Below are 22,411 nucleotides of genomic sequence, written 5' to 3'. Positions count from 1 at the left end.
GGGGGGGGAGAAGAGAGCAAGGGATGATTTCAGAGAGAAAAAGCCCACACCAATTAACTATTTACAACAACACAGGAGGGGAAGGTAGGAGAGCTGACGAGGAGTACAAGCAAGAAGAAAATGTTCTCAAATTGATGGTGGTGATGACAGTACAACTCTTCTTGACACGATGGAACTATTGAATTGTATGCTATGTGGAGGCAGTCCTAATAAAAACTATTTTAAAAACAACTTAAAAAAACTTCCTTTTAAACAGCTCTGAAGGAAGAGAAGCTGAAAACATTCCATGTAAATAAACAGCCAAACCAACATCCCCCCTCCCCCCCCCACACACACACATACACTGCCCCCAACTCTCCTCTCCACCCCCATGCTGTCAACCAGAACACCGGCAGGAGCTCATTTGGTACCAACAGGCATGAAGTAGCTTTATCGGATTTAACAATAAAATGGAGGCAAATGACCAGGCTACCTGCCATCTTCCCTTTCTGAAAGAAGGATGGATGAGATTTTTCCATTGGGGGTGGAGCAGGGATGTGGGGGAGAGCCAGGACGGTCTGGGGAGATGAAATGCTACTTTTGCACAACAATGGCACCCTTTAGGCCACATGCAAATTTCATCCACAGGGCTTGCAAATGGGTGCAATTTACAGCTGAGGATGCAACCTCTTTGAGGACCGAGTGCTAATGAATCAAGCCTTCTAAAAAGAAGGTAGAGCTAATTGCCACTCTTCTCCTGGGCTATTTTACCTCAGCCCTTTTCATTAGAACAACATTTCTGACATTGTTTTATCAATCATGTGTCAGTTGCCTTACGAAAAGGCGAGGCTAAGTTTGGGTCAAATATAAGTTTCTTTATAGAAAAAAACCAAAACACTTGTCAAGACCTGGGGCTGCTATTCTCAGCAATTAGTATAGGATGGATAAAAATGTCAACAACTATAATATATTTCCAGCCAGGTTGCATCTGCTAATGGTAAATAAATATAATTATTCATGAAACACAGTGTTAGATCTTACTTGCAGTTATTATTGTTGAGTAATTAGGTCCGATTGTTGGAGAACATCATTTCCAGCCATGACAGTCCTGCACCTTGCTTTCAACCATGCCCATTCCTTGCTGTTCATCATGGAACTAAAGATAGCATAGATTCTCTTTTTTAAAATCGTTTTATTGGGGCCTTCTACAGCTCTTATAACAATCCTCACGTAATTGTACCAAGCATGTGTGTACGTAAGTTGCCACCATCATTTTCTACACATTTACTTTCTATTTGAGCCCTTGGTGTCAGCTCCTCTTTTTCCCTCCTCCATCTAGCACAGATTTTGAGCTCCGAGTTTTCTCTGGAGGTTTTCATCCCTCAAGCATGTCTGCACTAAATACTTTTTGTTTTGCACTGAGAACAAGAGATGCTGAAGCCAATGCCTTTCTCGAGGACAATCTGTCAATGATTGCAGAGGTACAATTCAAAGCTCAGGGAGTTTTCTTTTCTTTCCTGGAAGAAGTAAATGCCAGCATCCAGTGAATTTGGACTCGGACTGACTCTGCGTGACAGAGGACAACTGCCCCACGTGGGAGGTTTGGGGGCTGTCCTCCTGATGGAAACCGGCTGCCAGGTCCTTCTGTAGTGGAGCTGAGGGGCTAGGACTGACCCTAAAGGTTAATGCTTAACACCTGCACCACCAGGGGTTCATAGTCTCCATCTCATTTCGCCCTGAAGCTGCTTTTCCATTCTGCCTCAGGTGTGTGCTCTGGAAACTGAGCTGAACTGTGTCCATCTTCCGATGGTTAAGACCTCAATGAGAGACTTGGCGTGGAGGAAGACACTTCACGAGGAGGCTGTCGGAAGCCCCCCCAGGCTGACTCTCGAGTGTTACGCACTGGGCTGTCAACCACAGGTCAGCAGAAAGAGGAGGCTCTCTGTTCCCCTGAAGAGTTAGTCTCAGAAACCACAGAGCCAGTTCTACTCTGGCCTGAGTCTGAATCCACTTGATGGTAGTGAGTTTGCTTTTGGCGGGTGGGCTGGGGGCTGTTTTTTGGTTGGAAGGATGGATGGGGCAGTGAGGAGGTGGATTGGGGGTGGTGAAGAAATGGTGGGAAGCTTATTTTGTGGAGAATCCCTTGAACTCTGGAGTGGGCGGACCTGGAAATTGCAGGTCTTATGTTGGCCCCGAACCCAAAGGTGCATCTGCACAGCTGGCAGTCATCAGGCTGAGCGGTGGGGCTCAAGCATCTCGGGAAAGCTGCTCATCTGCCCAGTGACGACGGCCTAACGATTTGGAAGAGTGCAATTTAACACTGGAAAGTTCGTTCACTTTCTGATTTTACAACCAGGGAGAAAGTTGCCTCCCGGCTGCTCTAGGGTTTCCAGTGTTTCTAGTCCCCAGGAACAAGCAGCCATTGTCGCCATCCTCCACTCCACGCAGGAGGCGCTGGGAGAGACCTGGGGGAGCCCCCATCTTCTCTCCACTCAAGGCACCCGGGATCTTCTACTGAGCGTACTTGGAATCCTTAATCAGAGTGCCACTGAAAAACCGGACGCACAAAACTTGACTCAGTAAAAGCGAAATGAATGTTATTATTAGCAAATGCAAATAAGCTGATTTTATTATTTGAAAGTCTCACTTTTCGAATGTAAAATGACTCAAGTGGCACATTCAAGAAGAACGGGAACATTTTGCTACCAAACCCACTGAAAGGCAATCACACAAAGTCTATGAAATCGCAGGCTGTGAAAGCCTGCGACTACTTTAATTTTAAAGCTCAGTTTACAAATATATACCAATATTTTTCTCACTTTTAATCACTCCCCCACTGTTTTAGCGGAAGAGCTCAAAAAACCTAAAACAGCCCCTAGAACAACACAGCAAGTCTGTGACAGATCTGGGGGGTGGGGGAAGAGGTTCATGAAGGAAAGAATTTTCAAAATAATCTGAAACAGTAGCAAATGTATATATACACATGTATGTATATATATAGAGAGAGAGATGCAAATGTGTGATTCTAGGTTTGAGCCTAATAAATTATTTCTTTCCTGGGAAGATTTTTACATGAAAGCAACTCTAAATGAAAATGCATATAATTAAGGGAAAAGACCATTGCTTCAAACAGATTGACTGTCTTTAACAAGTTTCTCTCTTTCTAGCTACTCAGATATGCTATATTTCCTAATTATCACCTTTTAAGGGCCATCTGGGCCCATTCCTCACCATCAGGGGGCAATTCCATTTGCATTGTTCATGGGCTTAGTCATGATCAAGTAGTCTGGTGGTAAAGTTCATTAGAAATTAACAGAAGCATTCAACCCAACACAGTAAAACCAAGGATCCGATACTCTGCCCCCACGGGAGAGATGCTGGGCACTTCATACTTATTCGCACACAACTAACAAGTCTTCCCTGTGCATTTTATCAAATTGCTCAAAGAAACATTCAGCCTGGTCCCTGAGCAGGTATGCAATGAAAACTTGATTATTTCTCCTCGCTTTGCAAAATATTTCTCAACCGGGGAAGCATAAGTATAGTCCCTCGTGTCTTTCGGTTCAAAAGTCTATTAAAAGCCCTTTTAATGGCTCCCTCATTTAGTCTACCATTCACAAGCAGTATACTACTTCCTTCCTGTAGAGAACACACAAGAATTATCCTAATTGTATTTTCTGTGAAACGAATGCCCATTATATTGAAAGTGCATCCAACCGCAGACGACAGTGGGCTAGGGAGGTTGGGAGCAGCAGTTCCCTCTGTCCTCATGGACAGGCCATCCTCTGAGTGTGCTTACACGCTCTTCACAAAGTTGTACGCGTGCCAAACCCATGCTCGACCCAGAACTACTGATGCCAGGTCCTGTGGGCAGCTGGTCTTGGTCAGGGCTGGCGGTAAAGGGTAAGGCTGACTTAAGCCAGAATTACAGGAGAGCTTCCGCTCAGGAAGCAGTTGCCGGCCTCTTCCAGTAGTTTCGGAGCCTGACTCACAGTGGCCAGCTGAAGCTGACCAGCCAGCCTACGGAGATCAAGAAGGCAGGCGTGCTTCACGCTGAGCCACTGAGCCTCTCAGCCTCTTGGTTCCACCTTAGTCTTGCAAATGAAGACAGCTGCAGCGGGCCCTAATCTGTGCCAGGCAGGTGTAGCCCTCCGGCTCTCTCGCAAGTGACCCTTGGAGTTCTGGGGGCTGTGGAGTTAAGAAGCTAGTTTTAAAAAGAACTGTTTCATAGCCTCTCATTATTGAGGGCACCATGCTTTTTAAAAACACAATGGCCGGCTTCCTCCCATTTGTACCTTGATATTCTCCCCTGCTCTCCTGAAATTTCCGTATTTAACCCCCAGTTTCAGGCCTCAGCTAAGCCACTCCTGTCGGTGTGGCTCATATCCAATGGACGGTGTTTGTTTAATGCTACCTGGTTGAAAAATTGGTTCTACGCCAAATTCTCCATTTAAAAGACCTGTCCTCAGACCTACCCTCCGGACACTGAGATTTCAGGAGAAAACAGTGTTTATCGGATCTTCTGGGGATTCCGTGCAGAATGAAATGATAATTCTATCCTGCTTAGTAACAGAACCTCCCAGAATATGAGGCACCATTGAAACTGAGCTAATAATTAACTCAAGCAGTATTCACTGAGTCCAGCTCTCTGGCCCCTCTTCTCCCCGCCTCCTTCTCTCCCTTTCTCTCTCTTTACAGGATGATGAATGTGTTGAGACAAATGCCTCTCAGACTGAGGTCAGTTCAGTTCCTGGCCTCTGTTGGTATTGCTGGGTGCTGTCAAGTCCCTTCCGATTCACAGAGACCCTAATACAGCAGAACGAAGCACTGCCCAGTCCCGCTCCATCCTCACGAGTATTCTCATGTTTGAGTTTGGGATTGGAGCGACTGTGTCAATCCATTCCATTGCAGGTCTTCCTCCCCACCGCCCCCCACCAACCCTCTACGTTACCTTCTCCAGGAACTAGTCCCTCCTGATCTCTAGTGTCTCCCCAAAGGCCCGTGGGCCCAGAACTCCAAAGACGTAACGGCTCTAAAAGGGATTATTGTTAGCGTTGGGCACTGCTGAGTTGGTTCCAACTCATAGCAACCTTATGCACAACCGATGAAACACTGCCCGGTCCTACACCAGCCTCACAACGCTCCTATGTCTGAGCCCATTGTTGCAGCACTACATCAATCCGTCCCGTTAAGGGTCTTCCTCCTTTTTGCTGCCCCTCCACTTATCCAAGCATGATGACTGGGCTAGGCCCCAAAGACTAGGAGTGTACGGAGGGCAGGTCATCAGTCATGTGGAGGGGAGGTGGAGCAGGAGTGATGCCCCGGACCCTGTGCCTAGAGGTTGCCTGTTCAAGCTCAGCCTGGGTCCATCTGGTGCTCTGCCCCCATGCAGCAGGAGTCCTTTCTTACCGAGCTCTCAGCACCGGTGCCTTTGCTGTAGGGAGTTGAGAGAAAGGTCTCTTCCCAGTGTCACACCCTCTTCTGGGCTCAGAGGGTACTCACACCAACTCCGTATGAGAAGCATCTGCCACAGTCTTCTCACTGTGTAGCACAACAGAGTCACAGGGCCCAACGCCTCTCGACCTCGCTGCCCCCGCTGTACAGCAGGGATGCTGTTGTTGAGTGCCTTCCGGTCTTAATCCACACATAGCGACCCACTGTCATTTAGAACAGTCCCATTGGGCTTTCTAGGCAGTAGTCTTGATGGGACCTGACTGCCTGATCTTTTTTTCCTGTGGGACCTCACAGTAGAGTTAGAACACCAACCTTTAGGTGCGCAGATAAGTGCTGAACCACTGTGCCACCTCAAAAACCCAAAATGGGAAAAACTCAACCTCATGGCCACGGAGTCGACTCAGACTCATTGCAATCCTACGGGACGAGGTAGAGCTGCCTCCCTCAGTTTCCGAGACTGGAACTCTACTGGAATAGAGAGCCGCGTCTTTCTTCTACAGGGCAGCTGGTGGTTTTAATAGAGAGGGTGGAAGAGTTAGTCTGCTGGTAACAAAAGCATTAGAAATACAACATAATTTAGGATTTAGTTTGTTAGAAATCCCCAAATGTAACAACCTCTGCTCTTGCAGTAAAAATTCCTGTTCATGTTAGCCAGATGCCCTGACTCAGGAAAGCATAAACAAGGGCAGCAGGAAGCTTGGGGGGGAGTGGGGGATGGTGCTCTGATGGCCCCTGGAGAAGCGTAGATGTAGATAATTTCCTAAGGATCACGGCAAAGCCTTAAGAGTATCAACTGTGTCCTGTGACATTGCAAAACCCTGCTAATCTCTTCCTGTAATCATTGTTAAGAAACAAGAACAAACAAACAAAAAAACAACTTGTTTCTTGTCACAGATTATATTACCTTGCTGGGTCCGAACTGAACCCTGAAAGAGCTCACTGGGGAAACTTGGCTGTTTTCCTTCTGCAAGCGCTTGTAGGAATAAGCTTAGACTTTCTCGAATCAACTTCGTGTCTGCTTTTGGCTAGTAGAGTGACAGGCTTCCTGGACCCCTTGCAGCTGACAACAGTTTTGAACTGCTGAACTTGAGACTAGTAGCCCAGTGTGTAACCATTATATCACCAGGACTCCAGCAGTGTACCACCAGGGTTCCTATTGTAGGAATCACAGTACCCACACCGGCAGTAATATACGAGGGGGCTTCAAAAGTCCGTGGAGAGAATATCAGGTTCCCATCAGAGAGGGTACGCAGTAAACCTGAAGTCTACATTCTTATCCACTAAGAAGACCCCTCCCATCCCACCAATCCCTGGCTACCTGGCAGTATAAAGCAGTTTCTGCTAATAGGATCCTTCAGTTCTATAGGTTTCAAAAAAGGAAGCTGTTTGTTTTTTTAAAAAACTGAAGACATCGGTGACTATAGTAAAATTTAGTCATAAAGTTAACCCCATTACCATGGAGTAGATTCGGACCCCCAGCAATCCAAGGCTGTAAACTTTCATGGGAGCAGACAGCCCCATCTTTCTCTCACATCATAAAATTACATTTTTTTAAAAGTTTTATTTAAAGGCATACTTTTAAAAACCTCAGAGTTGAGCCATTGATTTTGAAACAACAACAGCAACATATGAGGATAAAATGTCAAAAAAATAATTTGGACAGTCTTGAAAAATTATTTTAAATAAAAGAAATTTTAAAAAATGAAAAAGAAATAAAAATTACTTTAAAACTTAAAAACAAAACAATGCTAGTAGATTTTCTATCCTTCACTTTTAGAATACATATAATAGTGTTCCCGCCAACCCCTCCTCCCCACCAATTCCTATGGAACGATTCTTTATAAAAGTATAAAATTTGAAACAAGTGTAGAAAGCCTGTAAATGTTCCAGAAATGCTGGGGCTACACTTCCCTACCTATTACTTCTAACAATCTCACAAGAAGAAGCACATTTTCATGGGCTGTGTGATGTCTTAGCAACAAAATTCCTATAGGCTTTAATGGAAGTCACACCGCTCAAACTCCATGCACCACTTTGAAAACTTAAGAGTAATTGCTAAGTCCCCCTTTGAGGGTCATAGAAATATTAAAAACCAAAGCATTTTGCTAAGAACTCCAATTATGCCTGAAGGCTTACATCAGACTTTATAAAATGATTGGTCACAGATATAATGTACCCTAATACTGTTTTATTGGCTGGTTGCTTTCTTTATAAAAGAAGGTCTTTGTGAAGTTCTATCTATAAAAAGGAACATGCAATACTGTGAAATTCAGTTCTCAGACTCACTTAGACCTGTGGCTCACTCTTACAGGGGTAGAACGATGAGAAATAAGTGGGCTTGGGAACATTTTATCTGGCTATTGGTGTCTCTGAGGGCACAATTTGGTGGATTTTGAACATTAAACTGTTGCGTATAACCAATGCCCACCCTGGTAAATGTTCATCCTAAGACTCCCTTTTGATCAGCTACAGAAAGACAGGATAGTGTTTGAGGATCCCTGTCACAGGGGAACCACTGCCTTCTGTCATAAGAATGAGAAAGAGGGTTGATTCCTTCTGGGGAAAGCCGGCATTTCTATTTAGAAAGTTGTCTTGTTGTTGTTTTAATAAGTTCCAACTAACAGAAAAGCTGCAAGAACAGCACAAAAGATGCCTGCTACCCTTTCACCCAGAGTCATCAGCTGGTAAACCTGTTGGCCACACTCGCTCTATCATTAGGGCACGCCCCTTCCCTGCAAACTAAACTCATGCCTTCGAGTCTGTTCTGATTCCCAGCGAGGACTGGCGTGGATTAGACATCAGGACCACTCTGTGGGATGGTTGTCCTCTTGACGAAGGCAGATCCTAGGCCTTTCTTCAGTTACGCCAGCACTGAGATGCTGCCACCGCCACTGGATCCACAAGACTTTCCATCTACTGGCCTGCGATCTTCCTGAAGAGGAACTTATAGACTGGTATCAGACATATGGGCTAATATCGGACTTATGGGCTGGGCTGGGATATTTTCTTAATATACAATTACTTTTTATATAAATCTCTCTCTTACACACATATGAGTGTCTCTGGATTTGTTTCTCTAGTCAACCCAGACTAACACACTGCCTCTGTGGGTTTCCAAGACTGTAACTCTTTATGGGTATAGAAAGCCTTCTCTTTCTCCCTTGGAAGGGCTTCAAACTGCTGATCTTATAGTTAGAAGCCCAACCCAAAACCCATGAATAGGAATCCTATTCTAAGACTCTCTTAAAATTTCAGTTGCCACAACAATGTCTTGCCTAAGAAATTTCTGGTCCAAGATCCAATCCTGGATCACTCATTGCATTCGTTCATGCCTTTTCTGTCTCAGGGAATGGTAATTTGACGGTCTTAAAGGTCACTGTTCACAGACCAATGATGCCTCTCGCCATCATCTCATGTATAAGACACAGTCACAAAAGGAAAACGAGAATTTATAGAACAAATAAGTATCTTTCTTCCTTTAATGGGCCAGGATTGGTCCCAATAAAAACATCATTAAAATGTGATGCATCCGCAAGAGGCTGGCTGCTCTTTGGTTGGCACCTGATGGCAGTGCAGCTAAGACTTCAGGCTAGTTCGAGAAACACAAGGAGTGTGTCCAGAGGCCCGGACCAGACTCCTTTGTTTCAGCAGCTACCCGACCCCCACCCCCTGCCAGCTGGGGAGGGCCGGACGGAGTAAGTAGAGTCTAGGTGTTCTGCAGGTGTTCTCTTGGCAACAGAGAACTCCCAGAATTCCTAGTCTACACTGGCTGCAAGTTCAATCACAGAAATGCTTAAGACACTACAGGAGCTTCCTTAGGTATAAAAACAAATAGGCTTTTCTAGTGATGGCAAACATTTGGGTTTGGAGTGTGGGGGTGGGGTGGGGTGGGGGTATAGATTTGATCTGTTGGCTGACTGGCCTTTTATCAATTATTTTTGGAAGTCTCATGCAAAACTGCCTTTTATAAGGCTTGGCATATGTCTCTATTACTCATTTATTTCAAAGCATTAGGAACACCAGTCAGGCGATTCAGCTATCTTAGCTTGACCAATGCCATTCCACCAAGCAAAGTTATTCACCTTCTAATTTGATTTGCCAAAAACGTCAGGTGGCCTCTGCGATGGGCGAGTGTTTTTATGGAAGCTGCGTCCTCAAAGATCGGCCAGAGGCGCAGAGAAGTGAGAAAGAGGGTTCTAGAAGCCCCCGTGGCAATCAGCTATGAACTTCCGTTAGCTGCTTCAGGCACTGCCACAGAGAACACTGGTCAGGAAAACTTGTTTTTCCCTAAGCTGTGAATTTGAACATTTGAGGTTACAGATAGGGAAAACCCATGCATCAGCATAGTGGTTTTGCATTGACTGTTGCCCTAAGAATAAAGTGCGGTCATTTAAATACTGTCATTTAAATTCCAAGCACATCGATGAGACAAGAATTTGCCCTGCTTTTTAGAAAGCTGTTTCTCATATGAGGTATTCGTTGGCCAAACATTTCCTTTGAGGGAAGTTTAAAAGCGTAAGCTTGGTGCAAATGGCTGCCTCGCCCGGCTGCAGGAATCCAGAGGGCTTTCTGTCCATTTCCACCACACAACTCTCCTCGCACTGGCCCCGCGGCCGCCCGACGGTGACACAGAGGAGTTTTATCGCGAGTGGGTTGTGGTTAGCGATGACGAGACTTGGACAGATGTGCCCTTTGCAGGAATAACAGGCCTGAGCCTCATCACCCCTGCGCGACTCCTGGGATCACCACCCTGTGAGTGAGTCAAAGAACAAGCAGGTCCCCAGCCAGCGGGCGCCTGAGTATCCCCTGCTCAGCTGAGACGCAGGCCCGGCGCTGGGGAAGAAGTCGTCAGAAAACACCCGAGAAGGTCAGGTTGTCGCCATTGTCCTGGCCCAGAGGAACATGCTGGACTGATTTCAGAAGACCAATGCGAAGGGGGTGAACTTCAAGAACCTGTCGAGCGCCCGCCTGCAGCGGATGGACCAGCACCCTGGTGGAGATGAACCGGGGCCGGACAGCATCTTCCACACCATCCCGACCCTGGAAGGGAAGGAGGCTTGGCAGCACCCCGAAGCCTTCAGCCACACCTGGAGGCAACCCTGCTGGAGGAGGAAGATGAGGACCCCATCCCACCCAGCGCCCACGACCACCATTGCTCCCTGGGAGCAAAGCCTGGGCTCCGGGGACACAAGCCCTGACCTCATCTGGCTCCCCCTGAGCCCTGGCTTCAAGGACCTGCCCCAGGCCCGGCCCTGCACCCCCATCAATGGGCAAGGCCCCATGGGCGATGAGGAGGGAACACCAGGCGAGCAGCCGTGCTCCGGATTCCTGAGGCTCCTGTCAGTCCTCCGGGGTTCCTGGGCTTTGGGTTCTGAGGTTTTACCTGGCCCACTCTTCCTCTTCCTCCTGCAGGCATGACCCCCAGCCCACGAGTGTGGCCAACCCCAATGGGGCCCTCAGAAGGGGTGCCAGGACTGCAGGGCTGCCCCAATCAACACTGAGAGAGTTCCAAGAATTGGAACCCCCTCCCAGCCTGCCTGTGCAGGCATCTCGGAGGTACAGCAAGACAGCTGCCCCAGCCCCACTGACTCGTCTCCCTGTCCCTCTTCCAAGGACAGTATCAAATATTTTCTCCAATCGGTCGGTATCTTGTGGGCGTGGGGCATGGAGACAGGTAGAAGGCTTGAGGTGGACGCTGGCCACCCCAGAGGACCCCCATTGACCCCAGTAGGCCTCTCCCGGGGCCTCTAGGGGCAAGCTGGGCCCCTTGGAAAACAGTTTCATGGAATATTTTTGTACCTGATGTTTACAGCTGCTGTTGGGAAGTTATTAATAAAATGACTCCTTTCTTACAAAAAAAAAAAAAGAGGAGTTGTGGGACGCGGGGTGTTTCTTGAGGCCGGATGTGCCAAATCTCCTCTGATAACACAGGTGTCTGGGGAAGATTTAACAACTGTACACCTGAGGTCAAAGAACACTTTTCTCTATGAGAGATACTAAGACTGCCATCGAGCCTATTCCAACTCTTTGCTACCTTATAGGGCAGGGTAGAACTGCCTCTGTGAACTTCTGAGGCTCTAACTCTTTATGGAAGTGGGCAGCCTTTTCTTTCTCCTGAGAAGCAGCTGCTGGTTTCGAACTGCTGATCTTGTGGTTAACAGTCCACCATGTAACCAGTATGCCACCAGGGATCCTATACAAATCATTAAAATACTTTGAGTGAGGAGGAAAAATAACCAAAACAAACCCAATTGGCCCAGTTCACCACTGCATAGAGCAAAAGCCCACCTAAATGCAACTGGGCGATCTGCTTAAAACACAAAACCAAAACAGCCTGGAAAACCTGGTGGAGCACAGTTGGATTCTGGGACACAGGGCCTTCTTCAGTCAGGGCTGACTGGAGATTAACTGTTTGTTTTTCAGTTTTCAATGTCCCCCGGGCACATTTCTGAAATAATAATAGTTAGGAAGTAATCCGCTTAAAGAAAGGTGATAACCTCACTACCTGTTGGAAGTAGTGCACGAAAAGCGCCTCTCTCTGCTCTTTCAGGTTTTAAGAGCTCACCCACATGGAAATCCCAGGAGACTTTCAGCTCTTACCTCCCACCTTGCCTTGAATTATACAAAAGATGACTGAGACAAACCCTCCATGTAAGTCCTTTCAAACAAACATAGATAATAAATACTTTCCTAATTTTGGTGTGGTCGTAGAAAAGGCAAATTGGTGCATAATTAACAATTTGTTAGTGCAAATTCATCTGCATCTTTTAATTGGTGTTAATTAGATTAGGACTAAAATTTCTTTAATCCTCTATCTTTGCCTTTTCTTGATGCAAACTCATTTTCTCAGCTGGATGTCAAAGTTTTCCATTAATTACACTTTTCTAACCAGGAGATTCTTTAGCAATGAGGCCTCAAACACAGAGAGCAAGTTTCCAGAAGGGCCCTGGCTCAGACTTTTGTGAAAAATAAGGAACGGTGAGAACTGACACTTGCGAGATAACGAGTGAATTCACCCAAAGTCACTGGTGAATCCAGATTTTCACAGGAGCAAAGCCGAGAATGTCCAACACCCAGCATTTGGTAGCTGTAAGCAACATCCTGGGAAGTCCGACTAGATAAGCTCTCAGCTGTTTTCTCGTTGCTGGCTTGAACCTATCTGCAGCCTTGCTGGGAGAAAAACCTGTCAATCCACTCCCATGAAGATAAGATTACAGCCATCCCAAGCCAGACACTATCCCCAAACCCAACACTGCCACTGAGTTGATGCCCACTCATAGAGACCCTATAGGGCAAGGTTGAACTACTGCTGTGGATTTCCAAGACTGTCACTCTTTCTGGGAGAAAGAAGCTCATCGTTGCCCTTGGGAGCAGCTGGTGGTTTTGCATTATCGACCTTCTAATTAGCCATCCAACTCGTACCTACTGTGCCACCAGGCTCCTCCCGAAGACCCTATAGGGCAGTGCTACTCTTCTGTGGGGTTGCTGTGAGCCTAGAGTAGGCTCAAAGACACATAACAAAAAGGACACTGTGACTCTGGCCCTGAGTGGTACGAATATGGTTAATGTGCTTGTCAACCAGAGGTTCAAGTCCACCCAATGCACCTCAGAAGAAAGGCCTGGTAATATCCTTAAATACACACACACACACACACATATATAATAATAATACAGCTAAGGAGACAACCCACTTTCAAAAGAAGGTGACAACCCACTTCTAAATCCCAAGAATCATCAGTACCTTCCCTGCCTCTTGTTCTCCATCACACAGATGCCATTCAAAGCACTGGCTCACCCGTTTCCAAACGTAACAGCCATACCAACAGCACAAATACAAACCTCCTTGGGAGAGTTGCATTCTGAATCTCACATAGTTTCTTCCCAATATTGTCACCCGTCCACAATGGTTAACATGCTGGGCGAAAATGCCACCAAGGACATTCAATATTGTTTATGGTGAGGTGACCCAAAATAAAATTTTATGTAGTTAAGGATTTCTGATAGTTCTTGAACTGTCGTTTTCCTCTCACTCTGGAGCAATGGTGATTGAAACCTGATGTGTTCTTCCAAAAAAAGAAAAAGACTATAAAACATTTTATGTAGAAATAAAACAGTAGCCATTAAGTTCTGCTATGATGTCTGAGTAGATATTCAGCATGAAAACATGATAAAACAACTGTAAACTGATTGAGATCAAATGTAATTACAGTGACTTGTCTCCAATGAATGACATAAACTAAATACAGTCACAGACTTCTCCCAAATTACTTTGGGCAAAGAACCAAGAGAGCACTATATTCTTTCTTCATGACAGGCATTTTGCCAAATAAATCGCAAGCACACAGCTTTAATAACCAGGGCCAAAAAAGCACTTGGGAACTCATTACAGAAAGGTTTAAAGCACACACATGCAACACACAGACGCAGGCATGCTCTTCTCTGATCAAACGACTTTCATATTCATGTAACTCCACTGGACCAATCCACATGTTTGAGGATTTCCATTGGTGCCTCCTAAAAGTAGACCCAAAGAGTGATAAGCAATTATCAGTCTCTTCTTTTCTCCAAGTCAACATATTTGGCTGCCTTTCCTGGCAGCTCTATTTTGGAAAGGCTGTAAGGAAATGCATTAAAAGTAAACAATGACCTGGATTCTGAAATAACCTTTTTGTTTGCTCTAAGTCAATGGAGATGGAATTTCTCCCTCACTCTCTGCCCCCTTAGATATGGACAGCTTATTATTTTATGTAACGCAAACAGTAAAAGGAAAGCCATCTCTACATTGAGTATGGGCGCCAACACCCCACATAGAACTCTCGAAACTGGGGAAGGACAAGGACCCGGCGTGTGTCCTAGTTCCATGTGCCAACTTGTGGTTTCCACCTTCCTCTCTGACACGGTGGCAATATTGACCTAGGCCACATGGGGGCACCATCAAGAGAGTAGAAGTCCAATTCTCCTTCTGGGTATGTAGAGAGAAAGAAAAACATTGTAGCCGTACAAAAATGTGTATGTGAGTGTTCACAGTAATTATTATTTATAATAGCCACAAAAAAAGGGCAAACCACACAAGGCTCATCGATCAGCGGACAAGTGAGATGTGGCATGAACAAACAACAGAATATTCTTTGCAATAAAAAGGACGAAGTACTGACAACATGAACAGTTAGGAAATTATATGAAGTGAAAACAAGCACAGTCATAAATTGTATGATGCCACTGATATCAAATATCCAGAGTAAGTTTAGCCACTGAGACAAAAAGTAGCCTGGTGACTGCCTAGAGGTAAGTGATTTCTCGGGGAAATAGGGGAGTAAAGATTAGTGGATACATTGGATTATATTTTGGGTAATGAAATATTCTAAATTTGATCATGGCAAGAAAGTTGTACAACACTAAAAGTAGACTAAAAACCATTGAGTCACCCATTATTTTTAAACCATTCACTTTAAAGGAATTAATTATATGGTTATGTAAATATCTCAATGAAGTTGATCTATTATCTATCTATTATCAATCTATCATCTATCTTTATCTACCTACGTTCCTACCTACCTATCTACCTCTCAAACCAAACCCTTGCCATTGAATTGATTCTGACTCATAGCAATCCTATTCAGGGTTTCTGAGGCTATAAATGGGAGAAAACAGCCTCCTCTTTCTCCCATGGAATGACTGGTGGATTTGATCCATGGACCTTGCAATCAACAGTCCAATGCCTAACCCACAGAACCACCAGGTCTTCAAAAAGTTCATGAAAAAAAAAATTCCATTATCTTTTAATTCCATTTTCCACAAACTTTTTGAAGCCCCCTAATGTATATATGAAAATTATTTATGTCTTGTAAAGCAGGGGCTCTGGTCCCCTTACCTTCTGTTACAGTGAAAGATGTCAGGTTGACCATAAGAATGTACTGCCAGACACCCCCCTCAAAAAAAAACCCAAAACAAACCCTCACTGCCATTGAGTGGATGTCAGGACAGACCCTACGGGATAGGGGAGACTGTAACAGGGAGTAGAAAGCCCTTTACAGCAGCACCGTTTTACTTCAGCTGTGTCTTCCCCGTGGAGCAAGAACATTAAGAAAAGCCTATACTTCTACTAAATTTAATCTTGTGGAGATCATCAAAGATTCCCAGGTTGCTAATCCAATAGGCATTTCTCCGTTCCCCCGTTACGTGATCTATCAGCACTCATTTGGTACAGTTCGTCACTCCCCTAACCTGATATGCTGTTTTTACCTGGCTTCCAGGGCACACCTTCCTTGCTTATTATCTTCCCTTACTCCTCCCTCCTTCCCACACTCCTTTGCTGACTCTCCACCCTCTATCTCCCAGCCCCTTTAATGTTGGGGTACCCATTGCCATTCATGGGTTCATAGCTCTTCTCTGTCTATACTCAGTCTCTACGTAGCCTACCCTATCTCCTTGCTTAAGTCCACCTCTACACGAACAACTTTCAAATGTGCATCGCTACACTAGACCTCTCGAGCAAACTGCCAGGTCCTGATAATGAACTGCCTTCTTGACATGTCTGCTTAGGTGATTAATAACCTTCCCACTGCCGTCAAGTTGACTGCAACTCACAGGGACTCAAGATTGGGCTTCCAAGGCTGTAAATCTTGATAGGAACAGATAGGCTCAATTTTCTCCTGTGGAGTGGCTGGTGAATTTGAACTGCCTACCTTGTGGTTAACCCAAAGTATTACTAGAGCTCCTATAGGTTTCTATAGTTAGTGTAGTTTGGTTTTATAGCAAAGTTTTAGTATAGTTGGCTTGATTTTTATACCAAAACCAAACTCGTTGCCACTGAGTCAATTCTGACTCATAGTAAACCCGTAGGACAGACAGAATTGCCCATGTGGCTTTCTGAGGCAGTAACTCTTTCCAGGAGTAGAAAGCCTCGTCTTTCTCCCTTAGGTTTCTAGTAGACATCTCAAATTCAGCATGTCCAAAGCCCAACTCCTGTTGCCCTCCCCAATGAAACCCTGCTCCATCTCAGTTAAGGACAGCTCTTTGCTTCCAGTTACTAAAGTCAGAACCTGAAGTCATCCTTCACTAGTCTCTCCCCACCCCCACCCCTCAACTGGGAAACATTCATTCTGCCAGAAAATCTTATTGGTTCTCCCTAAAAAATATATCAAAAATATGTCGAACTACTTCTCAGCTTGGCTTGAGCCAAGATCATCTCACACCTGGGGAAGAGCCATTGCTTCTCGTCTCCTACTGTCCACTGTTCCCATGGCACCTTTCAACGATGAGGTCAATGGTCATTTGCTCAAAACTGCGATCAGTACAATAGCCAACATCCTTACAGTATGTGAGCGCTCAACCCGCTCTCATCTCCTCTCTGACTACTTTGTAACATGAGATTAGTTCCCCCCACATTGTGCGACCATCACCACCAGTGGTTTCCCTCTTTTCACATCACCTTTCACAGAAATTCAGTACCTCTTCAGCAACACTCTTCGTTTCTCCCTCTCTTCCACTCACGATCACTGCTAATGTGGCCCTCGATGCATTTGTCTAGTCGGAGTATTTTACTAAGTGGGATTGCAGATTTGCCCTTTTGTGACTGACTGATTTCACTCAGCACGTTTCCAGGTGCTCCTGTGGCATGCATTGGGACTGTGGTTATCTTTCTGGCTGAGTAATATTCCATTGTATACACAGATCACATGATTAACCATCAAGGGACACTTGGGTTGTGTTATGCATTGAATAGTGTCCCTCCCAAAATGTGTTGTGAATTTTTACCCCTGTACATGTGGATTTAATCCCATCTGGAATTAACTGTTTTCTCTGTTAAATTGATGAGTTGTATCACTAGAGTGGGCTTGTTTTAAACCATCACCTGTGAGATATAAAAGGGGCAGACAAGGTACAGAAGCAAAGAAGGAATGGGGGAAAGATTAGACTCAAGTCATCCTCAAGATATTCTCTCTTCCAGTGGCATATGGAGGAGCCCTGATGGTGTAGTGGCTGCACCTTGGGCTGCAAACTGAAAGGTCAGCAGTTCAAAACCACCAGTCACTCCGTGAGAGAAAGATGAGGTTTTCTGCTCCCCCAAACAATCGCAACCTCAGCAGCAGTTCTGCCTTGTCCTATAGCGTCACCATGGGTGTGTATCGAGGAGACGGCAGTGAGTTGGTGTGTGGGAATGGCATATGGTGGCAAGCAGAACCCTTTCTGCAAATACGGAAAGAGAACGTGAAAGAGGCCTGCTGATGGTGTGCACAGTGTGGGTCTTGTCCTGGCATTGCTGAGCTTGGAAAGAACAAGAACCGATTCATCTTCTTGACAACGTGCAGTTTTGGAAACGGTGTACGCTGTTTTTCTGTGAGACCGACGTGCTGTAAGTCACAAAATTATATATTAACAGTGTCGTGTTAGGGGATTCTCAGTAAGACTAAGGAAATTTTCTCCACAGAAAAGATCTTAAGGAGGTCTTGAGAGTGTACCTGCTTTTCCTTGAGCAAAGCTCTAAGGAAGCGGGGGACCAACACTCTTAGGAAGAAGAATAACTGTGTTAAGGAGCCACATCATCCTCTAGAAGACGTGAGACAGACAGAGCCTCATCCAAGAACCACCTGGGAGACCTGCGGAGTGAGCCCCGGAGGAGCCACTCCAAGGAGAGCCCGCTCGCACCCCCGCCTTCCCGACCGCAGAGAACACAGGCGGTGCTGAGAGCTAAAATTAAAAATGAAAACACTAGCCATCAGTTGTGACTTATACCTCGGGGCCTTCTGGAGAGCCCGTAGGGAAACATCTTCCTCCTTCCTTCCTTGCTCCTGCCCTCCCTCCCTCCTCCTTTCTCCTCGTCCCTCCCTTCTCTTCTTCTTCTTAATGACCGGAAGTCCATGCCCTGCCTTCGTCTGAAGCGGCAGGCTGCTGGCCCACCAGCCGCTCCGCAGAGAAGGATGGAGCAGGCTGTGTCCGTAGAGATGCCCAGCCTGGGAAACCCTGTGGGACAGTGCTGCTCGGTCCCACAGGAGCCCGAATCAACTCAATAGTCCTGCATTTCTTGGGGGTTCGGTAGCCTCCATTGCTGCCCCGTCACTTACTCATCTATTTTTGGCACTGTGGTAAATACATCCTCACCCAACTTTGGCCCATTCAACAGGTGTACTGCTTCTTGGCAGCAATGGCGGTCCTCGGCAGCCCTCCCCTCAGCCGGTGTGGCTCTTCTCCATCACAGTGCACCCACCTTGTCTTTCCCCTCCCCTTCCGTCCCGGGCAGCCACCTCAGTCTCTGTTCCTTTGCCTTCTCTTGTGTCTCTTTATAAGAGAGGTCATAGGACATGTGTCTTTTTGTGACGGCTGGGTCGTTGTCCTCATCACAGTGTCTCCAAGCTCCATCGAGGCTGTAGCAAGCCTTCTCTGTTCTTTCGGGCTGAGTGGTGGTCCACGTGTGCCCTATGCTTGGTCGACCCACTTGCCTGCTGGTGGACGTTTAGGAGGCTCCCACTCTTGGCTACTGGGAGGTGTGCTGCAGGGAGCATCGTGCACCGGTCTCCATCAGAGGCTCTGCGTTCAAGGGTGTGGAGGCCGCCCAGGCGGTTCCCTTGGCTGTGATCTTCATGGAAGCAGATTGCCAAGTCTTCCTCCCTTCGTGCTGCCCAGGGGGCTTGAACCACCAACCTTTTGGTAAGCACTTGAGGGCTTAACCATTTGGGCCAACAGGGCGCTTCAGCTATCCTATTCCAAAAAACCAACCAAGTCCACTGTCAAATTCACTCTGACTCATCCCAACCCTGTCAGACCAAGCAGAATGGCCTGTTGGATTTCCAAGGCTGTATATCTGTCTGGGAGCTGAGAGCCTTATCTTTCTCCCACAGAACGGCTGACGGGTTCCAGGCGCTGGCCTGGTAGCCACCTGACACATAACCCACCAGTCCACTGACAACTAAGAATACGATAAGAGATACAAAGCTTGGCCTCAAGGAGCTTCAAGTCTAGTGTGGAGTCTCACCCAGAGAACAGGGCCTGAGAAGTGGAGCCTGGTTGGGTGCTGAAGGTGGAGATACAGGGTGTGTGCATGGGGACGGGTGCCGGTCCAGGCAGAAGAGGAGCCTCTCATACATCCCTCTCCCACCTGCAAAGCTAGGTAGGTCCTTGCCACCACCCAACAGGACATTTGTTGTCACTTTCTAACCAGATATTCTACATTCCCAACTTTCCCTTGCCTGCAATAAGCCATGGGTTAATCACTTTTAGATTTGAAACTCCCTGCAGCTCTTCCTGCTCCGTTCAAACGCCTGGGCCTGGTATTACAATGGCCTGCACAACTTGTCTCACGCGTACGTATACACATTTCCAACTGCTTCTCCTATGATCCCACCGATGTTGGACTTCCGGCGTTGGTTACATACACTTACAGTGGCTGTTAAGTGGTTGCTTGATTTTTTTCCTCCTTTTATATCAACTTAATTTTAAAGTGAACATGTATCTGTTAGTCTTTGCAATATTCTCTATGAAGTCCTGGGTTTGAAGTGCTATGTACATTTCCCTCTAATATACATGAAACACTTGTTTCAAGAAAGCAAATGTGGGAGCAGGGAGGGAGGGGAAAAAATGAGGAGCTGATACCAAGGGCTCAAGTAGAAAGCAAATGTTTTGAGAATGATGATGGCAACAAATGTACAAATGTGCTTGACAAACAATGGATATATGTATGGATTGTGATAAGAGTTGTACGAGCCCCCAATGAAATTATTTTTTTTTTAAAAAAGCAAATGTTTTGAAAATGATGATGGCAACAAATGTACAAATGTGCTTGACACAATGTATGTATGGATGGTGATGAGTTGTACGAGCCTCCAATAAAATGATTTTTTTTTTTAAAGGGGGGAGTGCAGGGTTCTTTCGGAGACAGCCTAGTAGCAGGTTGAGTTCGATCAAAACCACCCTCTGGGGAGGGGAGTAGACTGATTCCTAGAGGGGCCCGTCAGGGTAGGAGTGCCCTCCTGCAGGCTGCTTTTCAATGACTGATTTCCCAGAGGAGGGCCAGGTTTTTTTGGCCCCTCTAGGTGGATTTGAACCCCTAAACTATTGGTTAGCAGCAGAGCGCATTAACCATTTCCACCACCCAGAGACTCCATTTTGAGTTCTACCCACAGCAAACACGGTGGGATCTGCTCCCCACACCGTTCCCAGCATCCAGGGCAAGGGAGGAGCTTCCCAGCTGAGTGCAGCATGGGATTCCTAGCTACGGGAGCATGGAGCGCGGTAGGCCTTTCACTTTTTTTTTTCGCTGGATGACTAATTATTGAGCACCTACTATGTGTTGGAAGCCCTGGTGGAATAGTGGGTTAAGCGTTAGGCTGCTAACCGCAAGGTTGGCAGTTTGAAGCCACCAGTTGCTCCACAGGAGAAAGATGAAGCTTTCTACTCCCATAAGGAGTTGTAGTCTGGGAAGCCCACAGGGGCAGTTCTACCCTGTCTTATAGGGTCAGGGTCATTACAAGTTGGAACCGACTCGGTGGCAGTGAGTTTGGGTTGCCAGGTGTTGGGCTCTTTAGTAACTCTAGGGGCACTCTGGGAGGAGAAGACAGTGTCCCTGGGGGCTCCCCGGGAGCTCACTGCAGTGATGAGACAAGTATTAACTGAGAAAACAAATGACAAAGTTCTACAGACTGTGCTAAATGCTATGAAGGGAAGATGAGGTGCCGTGGTAGGAATAATGGGTGGTAGGGAAGGCCGTTAGGGTCCCTAGATGGAAAGGCGTCAGCTACAGGAAACTGATAGGCAGAAGGGCCAGCACGTGCAAAGGTCCTGAGGTAATGATAACTTGGTGTACATTAAACCCCACACCAGTTCCCAGTGGAGTTAATTCCAACGTAGGGCAGCCCGTGTGTATCCCAGCAGGAATGGGCTTCACAGGGTTTTCAATGACTGTCTTTTCTGAGGCTGATCACCAGGCCTTTCCTGTGAGGTGTCTCTGTGAATTTGAACTGCCAACCCCTGGCTAATAGTGGTGTTTGGCCCTGTGCAGGGCGGTGTGACTTGTGCGGCGTGACTAAAAGGGAGAAGGGGATAAAGAGAGGTTGGAGACTCAGCAGCAGCTGGAACTGAGGGTCCTCGTTCAACACGGTTACTACTGTGGGTTTGACGGGAAGCCTTAGCAAGATGGCATGCGGGGGGACAGGATCTGATTCACTGGCTCGTTATTTGAAGAATGAACAAGGGGATGGAGAACAAGGTGAGGAGTATTGGAATACCAAGACTGCAATGACTCTGCAGGCTGCCCCTCGGGGAACATCTCCCCAAGGCGGAATATACACAGTGCTGCCCATCTGCTGTGTGAGACCACTGCCGGAATTTTGCCCCTGACCAATCCCTGACAGATTTTGTTGCTGCTCTCGTCCTTTTAGGGGATCCCTGGGGCATCGTGGGTTAAGTGTTGGTCAGCAAGGTCAGCAGTTTGAAACCACCAGCTGTTTCACAGGAGAAAGGTCTTGGAAATCCACAGGGGCAGTTCTACCCTGTCCTGTAGGGTTGCTGTGAGTCGGAACTGACTCAAGGGCAGTGCATTTTCCTGTTTGCTTGTTTTAGGGACGAGGGGAAACAGCTCTAAAGAGTCAGTAATATAGGAAGTTTCCATGCAAGTGAAGTGCCCAAGTGTTCCTGCTTTATTGATGAGTTGAGAGAAGGTGCAGACAGGGCACTGGTGCCTACAACCCCTCAGGGCCAGAGTGATGGATGGCTAGTCTCAGGGCACGTGGCCAGGCACTGCCAACAAGTTATGCTTCAGCAAATGATAAACTGTCGGGATGAAACTCCAGGTAAGATCATTTGGACGAGTGAGAACATTTTAAGCATCATTTGTAGACATGGAAATTTCTAACAGATCTTGCACTAAAATTAAACAATAGAATGAGAAAACATGCCTGTAAAGGAAATCTAACAGATTGACTAAGCCCAAAAGTGTCTTGCAGTTCCAGGAACTCTGCCTCCACTGGTGAGCTGTGTGTGTGTG

General features: G+C 46.5%; 1 protein-coding gene and 1 pseudogene across 2 annotated transcripts in view; one reads left to right on the top strand and one right to left on the bottom strand.

The window, feature by feature from the left end:
* The window catches only part of CLYBL (citramalyl-CoA lyase), a 259,438-nt gene that overhangs the window by 194,732 nt on the left and 42,295 nt on the right, over window positions 1–22,411 (bottom strand). The gene's annotated exons all lie outside the window — the stretch shown is intronic.
* Window positions 9,557–10,851, top strand: LOC101656590 (annotated as a pseudogene).

The sequence above is a fragment of the Echinops telfairi genome, unplaced genomic scaffold, assembly GCF_000313985.2.
Source record: "Echinops telfairi isolate 266 unplaced genomic scaffold, ASM31398v2 ScPeMD7_7467;HRSCAF=8505_0, whole genome shotgun sequence".
Lineage (NCBI taxonomy): Eukaryota > Metazoa > Chordata > Mammalia > Afrosoricida > Tenrecidae > Echinops > Echinops telfairi.
Note: the sequence above shows the minus strand (reverse complement) of the source record. Positions and strands in the feature narration are given on the sequence as shown.